Source organism: Nycticebus coucang, chromosome X (genome assembly GCF_027406575.1).
Source record: "Nycticebus coucang isolate mNycCou1 chromosome X, mNycCou1.pri, whole genome shotgun sequence".
Classification (NCBI taxonomy): Eukaryota; Metazoa; Chordata; class Mammalia; order Primates; family Lorisidae; genus Nycticebus; species Nycticebus coucang.
Genome location: NC_069804.1, coordinates 36,632,803 through 36,640,355, shown reverse-complemented (window position 1 = coordinate 36,640,355; position 7,553 = coordinate 36,632,803). Strand labels below are relative to the sequence as shown.

Below are 7,553 nucleotides of genomic sequence, written 5' to 3'. Positions count from 1 at the left end.
CCTCTATGGAAAGTAGTACAGAGATATCTCAAAGAACTTAAAATAGACATATTATTTTATCTAGCAATCCCACTAGGAGGCATTTACCCAAAGGAAAAAAAGATATTTTTGTCATAAAACCACTCCTCTTGAATGTTTATAGCAGCACAAGTCACAATTACAAAGATGTGGAAACAACCCAAGTTCCTATCAACTGACAAGTGGATTAACAAAATAAAATATATATAACATTTTATGTGTGTATTACATATATACCATAGAGTATTACTCAGCCATAAGAAATGGTGATGGTGATCTAACGTCTTTTGTAACAACTTGGATGGAACTGGAGACCATTCTTCTAAATGAAGTATTGCAAGAATAGAAAAACAAACACCACATGTACTTAATACGAAATTAGGACTAGTCAATCAACTCTTACATGCTTATATGGAAGTAAACTCAATGTAAATCAAGTAGATGGAAGGAGGGAGAAAGAGGAGGGTAAAATCACACCTAACTGGTACAAGGCACACTTTTTAGGTGAAGGGCACACTTAGAACTTTGACTTAAAATATACAAAAGCAAGTTGTGTAACCAAAACATGTATACCCCTGTAATATTCTGAAAAAACAAAAAGTCATGTAGCTAGTAAATAATTTGGCAAGGATTTGAATTTATATCCATCTGATTCTAAAATGATCTTTCTTAATTATTATGCATGTGTTCTGTAGTGAAAGAGAGAACTCAAGAGATTTGCTGTAGTGATTACATAGCTGAAAAAATAAAACCTCTTCCCAGGGTTTAACCCTTATACTGTTTTTTTTCCCCTGGAATGATACTTTCCTCATCTTCTCCTGGCTAAATCCTGCTCAGTCTTAAGAATTCTGCTATATGGAGCCCCTCACTGACAGGCTGGACCAGATTAGGTCCCCTTTCTATGTCTTTTGTTGGTATCTTCCATTTCCTCTCTCATAGTGATACTTGTAATTACTTCTGAAGAAGACTACTTGTATTTTATTCATCATTAAATATCCAGCACCTATTACCATGTGGATGCTCAGTAAAATTCATTTAATTAATTTGGAACATTTTAGACTTAACAAAAGACTATTAAAAGTAAATTTGATAAAATTATTCAGGTATAACAACATTATTTGAACTTTAGTAAAAAAATGGATAAAATAAGAAAACATTTGAAATAAACATGATGAATTTATATTAGAAAAGTGAACACTGTTATAAAATATAATCTGATAAGGAAATAATAATTAGTTTTGGCTAAGTTATCTTCATTAGATGGTAGAGGAAAGAGGATCCTGAGAGATTTATTACAATTTGATCTCCCTTAGTGTATTCAAAGTTTGTTTGACCTTAAGATATCATACACTTAAAACTCTTTAAGAAAATATTTATTTTTAAAGTAAGATATTTCTGTGATACAAAAACAAGGGATTCTTAAATGTGATCAAGTGTTATAACTTTGTATTACTTATCTTTCTGTAGAATATTTTCAAATAAGAATAAGAGCCCTACTAAAGATGTCTTGGAGATACGGTCTATACTTTTGTGTCTAATGATTAAGGTAATTTGTGTAACTATTGTAACAGCTTATGATTCTATGAGTCCCGTGGGAAAAATATAAAATTAATTGTCCCTGTCCTTTAGAAATACCCAGGTCTAATTAGGAATATATATATATATATATGTATATATATATATTCCATAATACATACATGTATATAGGAACAGATAAATATAAAGACATGTGAATGTGCACTTGTGTGTAATTTTAACCCATAAAAGGTCAACTCATGAAGAATAATAGCACTATGTCATTTAGTTAAAGGTTACTTACAGAGTCTCTTACACAATGTAGAATATAATTGGAAAGTAGACAATAAAAAATGAGTTCCTACAGAAACAAAAATAGATGTCTCAAAACTTCATGCACTTAAGCTTAGAAGACAATCCATCATGCTCACTATCAAAATTAATTCTTCTCTTATTTCAGACACACTTATTACTTTTTATAAATCAAGAAGTTTGCATTCCAAGCTCATCCTAGATTAGAATTATTTAATTATAATTGGATGTAAGATCCACTGATGAGCTGTTCAGGAAGAATATCAGAAAGTGATATCTGAATACTTAATAAAGGAGAAAGTAGAAAGAAGAAGAATAAATGGCTCAGAGTGGATATTGCATTCTATGATTATTTTGTTGAACTTTAGGCTTTCACATGAGAGGAAATACATCGCTGATGTGCTGACTAATAATACCATTGACCTACCCTAGGCTGTTGCTGATCAGGCTGTATTTCCAGTTTACGTACTGCAGAGAGAAAACTTGCTATCAGTGACTTCATGTCAGGGACCTTACTTCGCTCCTCTTCGTTGACCCTCTGCCTGGTATGTTCCTTGGTATACCATGCATTTTAGAGTTGCCTGGAAGTAGGTATAAAATTTGTATAAGTAGAAGTTCTCAAGAATTTCCCTAAGGGCTTTGGGTAAAAAAAAGATTGAGAAGAATGGCATATGGGACAAGACGCAGGATGAAGGCAAGTTTGGCACATTGATAACAAGAAGTTGAAAAGGATCCATTTTATTTATTATAGTACAATTTGAGCTATACGTTTTTCTGTCTTGAATTTTTGTAAAGGTTAGGGAATATGGAAGGGAAATTTCCTATAGGAACTTCAAAACTAAGGATATTTTAATTAGAGTAATATTTTTTAGAAAACTCTGTATCCAGACATTCTTAACTGAATCAGGTGGCCTTCAGATATGCAAAATAATGTGATTTAAATAATTTATAGAATAAGATATCAGGATATGACTCATGGTTTCTACTGATATTTCCTCTTATCAAATCATTCTTTTAGACCTTAAATTTACACCTATGTTCGGTGCCAACTACATGCTATAAAAATAGTAAGGTGCAATTCAATAAGTTGCACAATGTAGGGTATCCTGAGGCAGCAAAAGGAAAGAGCTTTGACAGACAGCCTAGTATATCACAGTTTGCAGCATATTTTATTCTCCCTTCAGAGTGGCACATCTTCCTGGGATATTCTGAAAATGAATGTTGTTAGAATTGTGACACTTCTAGAATGAATGCTGTGACTATTCATGAGCTTAGACTTATGGAAAACTTGAACATCTCAGAATGAGGAACTTCCTCAAACAACAGCAGTATTTGCCGTTTATCAGAATTCTACTACTTCTGTGACACAAGTCAGAGAGTTGAGTATCGTTCACCTTGGTCCCAGAGCATTCCAACAGCTTTCACTTTGAAATTCCTTTTAATGCATGACTGAATGATTAAAGAGTCATTGTATTCTGATAGAAAATATCAAGATTCTTTCATTCAATAACATTCACTGGGCACTTCCTATGTGCTGAAATGCAGACCTTAGCAAGTAAGATATAAACAAAGGACACTGGTTCTTGCTTACACATACTGAAGGTCTCCAAGTCTCAAAAGGGCTCAGGACATGAGATTTAACAAAAAGGTAAAATACATACATTGGTATTCATTCATAACTATGGTTAGAATAATGTAAACAGTATGTTGCTGTCATAAAAGCAAACATAATACATAGACATGTAAAGCAATGAAAGAAAATAGACTCCAGAAATAAACCCAAGCATATACAATCAACTAAATTTTGAGAAAGGTACCAAGAATACACAGTGAGAAAGGATGGTCTCTTCCATAAATGATGTCAGGATAATTGAATATCCACACAGACAAAAAAATAAAACCAGTCCCTTATCTGAGACCATATATAAAAATCAACTCAAAATGGGTTACATATTTAAATGTAAGACTTAAAGCCATAAAAATCTTAGAAGGTAAGTTAGGAAAGAGTTTCTTGACATTGACTTTGGCAATGACTTTTAAATAGAATACAATAAGCTTAGGCAACAAAAACAAAAATAGACAAGTGGAACTGCATCAAACTGAAATGCTTTTGCACAGCAAAGGAAAACATCAATAGAATGAAAAGGCAGCCTATAGGATGAGATAAAATATTTACAAAACTATATATCTTGTAAAGTGTTAACCCAAAATATATAAGGTGTTCCTAGAATTTAATAGCAAAAACCCCCATCCCTAACCAAATAACCTGATTAAAAATGACCAAAGAAACTGAATAGACATTTCCCTAAAGAAGACATATAGCAACTTAGCAGGTATAGCATATATAAAGATGCTCAACATCATAAATAGTCAGGGAAATGCAAATCGAAGGCATAATGGGATAGCAACACACAGCCTCAGTCAATTAGATGATACCACACATATAGGGTGAAGGTAGATCTTCCTTACACAGCCCACTCATTAAAATGCCAGTCTTTTCCAGAAACACCCTCAGTCAAAGAAATAATGCTTTACTATCTACCTGAGTATCCCTCATACCCAAAATTAACAGTTGCACCTCTCACCTTCATGTAGGAAAGCTTAAATATCCAATATGGTGGTATTAGATATGGGGCCTTAAGGAATGTGATTAACTCATGAATGATATTAGCACTTTTATAAAAGAGGTTGAAGGGGGTGTCCAACTGCAGCCCACAGCTGGCTAGGAATGCTTATCTAAGAGATGACTTGGGCCACACATTAAATACACAAACACTAACAAAAATTGGTAAGCAAAGAAAAGCTTTGGGCATAATTTTATGACATCCACCACCACAGATGAGCATTCATAGCCAACCATGAGCCATGGTTGAAACCCCGTGCCCAGTCCTTTCTGCCCTCTTGTGCTATATGAGGATACAACAAGAGGAGCCATATGTGGACCAGAGAGAGAGCTTCGCTAGGCAGAAAATCTTCTGTTGAGCCTCTATCTTGAACTTCCTAGCCACTAGAACTGTAATAAATAAGTGCCTATTATAGTAGAACCTCTGTAAATTGATCACCCAAGGGACTGTAACAAACTGGTTGACATACGAAGGTCGTCAACATAAAGAACTAGGCCTACTGTCCTAATACATACATGTGGTGCATGTCTGGCCTGTAAAAAATAGGTCAACTTAAGGAAGTGGTAAATGAAGGGAGGTGGTGAACTATGGAGGTTCTATTGTATTTATAATTTATAGAGTGTAAGTTGTTTTGTTAAAGCAGCAGGAACAGACTATTATCTCTTATGAGATCATGTAAGGTCAGGAAATCTATTTTTTAAATCCACATAATAGAAATTACATAAGTTGGGGCAGTGCCTGTGGCTCAAAGGGTAGGGCGCCAGCCCCATATGCCGGAGGTTGCAGGTTCAAACCCAGCCCTGGCCAAAAAAAAAAAGAAATTACATAAGTTAATTCAAAACTTTGGGGGATAGAAAGACTGAATGCACATAAATTTAAAACCCACATGTTGAGACCTCCTTTTAATTATAAACCAGTGAAACTTTCTAGTTTTTTTTTTTTGTGTGTGTGTGTGTGTGTGTTAGATAAGGCACACACCACTCTGATTCTTTATTTCCTTTGTGTAAATCAATATAGCAGGCTTATTCCAAAAGACTTATTATTAATACCAAATAAAATTATTACTATGAACCTTTCTCAATGGTGCCAGGTTCATATGGGGTGCTCTAAAAATGTCTGAAAAAATGTGTTGGGTGTGGGAAGAAGAGATTAGAAATAAAGCCAAAATATTTATTTCCTGTACTGAACCAATACTCCACCTGATTTACTCATTTACTCTAAACACAACATGCACATGCATAACACACACACAATATTTCATTTATGTTTATATGTACATATGAATATGTTGGTTTCTTTTGATTTTTATATAGGCATATCAAGATAAGTCTCAGTTCACAAATATTTCTGAAAGGTATAGTTTATTCCAAGAATACCTTACAAAGAAGGAGTGCATATTTGAAGAGGACTCAGAAGTGTTGGGCAGCTTATCAAGAAGATACAGCAGAGGAATAAAAGCAAACATAGAAAAAGAATCCTGCTCCCCCGTGCTTAGCACATATACTAAAATTGAAATGATACAGAGACGATTAGCATGGCCCCTGCACAAGGATGACATGCAAATTCATGAAGCGTTCCGTATTACAAAAAAAAAAAAAAAGAATCCCCCCTCCCTGTATTTTTCCCACTTTTTACTGTGTTTCCTGGAAGGATCTCTAAGACCAGGGATACAAAAATAGCTTGATTCTACTCTCTTTTATTTCCTCTATTTTGTTCCATTCTATTCTAATCCCATTCATTCCACTCTATTCTACTTCGAGCTGAAGGAGAAGATGGTGAGAAAATGTGGTTCCATATATATTAGAGACTTGTGGTATGTGTGAAATATCCTCCTTTTTCAAATGACCCTTAAAACTTGAGGTAGAAGCCCATATCTCTTACGGTTTGTGGATTACTTCATCAAACCTTCACCTCCTGGCCATGGCCTTTCTCTTATCTTATGTTTGCCTCCAACAGACACAAATACAAAATCTCTCTGGTACTTTTCAGATTTGCCAAAGTTGGGAAAGTTTTATCTGTTTGGACTACTGGTAGAACAAAGTTTTCCAAATTTCAATTGGAAATTTTTCCAACAAAACACTGTTTCAAGCAGTGTAGAGGCACATCAGTACAGTCTTAGGTATTCTAACTATTAACTTATATGAAATGAGATTTTTTTAAAAGAGATTTAAATGAGATTTAAAACATTGCAAGGACTCAAATAATGTGTGGTGATTTTGATCATATGATTTTCCTAGATGCTTACCCTAGCTCTTAACATATCTATTCTCTGTACCAAGAAATCACCATGTTCAAAATATATAAATTTAGGGGATTGAGGTGCTCCCACTGAATGGATACAAGGTTGGGGGTATGACACACCTTTTGAGTGCAGGACCTAACTATAAGAGGGACTTTACCTAACAAATTCAAATACCATGACTTGGTTGTTTGTATCCTCACATTAACCTGAAATAAAAAAATATATATGTAAATATAAGTATGTATGTAAGTAAATACATGAATCGTCATATGGCTTTGTACAAAAAACAAAATCCATTGTATACATATATAATAGCAATTATAAATGAAAGGACACCATTTAAATTTTCTGTAGGTGAAGATTGCAAAGGCATGTTTCTCTCTTATATTCTTATTTTTAAAAAAATATTTATTAAGGGCGGCGCCTGTGGCTCAGTCGGTAAGGCGCCGGCCCCATATGCCGAGGGTGGCGGGTTCAAACCCGGCCCCAGCCGAACTGCAACAAAAAAATAGCCGGGCGTTGTGGCGGGCGCCTGTAGTCCCAGCTGCTCGGGAGGCTGAGGCAAGAGAATCGCTTAAGCCCAGGAGCTGGAGGTTGCTGTGAGCTGTGTGAGGCCACGGCACTCTACTGAGGGCCATAAAGTGAGACTCTGTCTCTACAAAAAAAAAAAAAAAAAAAAAATATTTATTAAATAATAACTGTGTACATTAATGCATGTATGGGGTACAATGTGCTGATTTGATATACAATGTGGAATGCTCACATCTAACTTATTAAAATAACTGTCTCATTTTTAATCACTGTCTTTGCTAATAATGGGTGCGTGTATGTGTGGGCATCTA

The 7,553-nt window shown here is 34.7% G+C and overlaps 1 pseudogene; it reads left to right on the top strand.

The window, feature by feature from the left end:
* The first annotated feature begins 5,956 nt into the window (after nt 1-5,956).
* On the top strand, nt 5,957-6,055 carry LOC128578706 (uncharacterized; annotated as a pseudogene).
* Nucleotides 6,056-7,553: the final 1,498 nt, after the last annotated feature.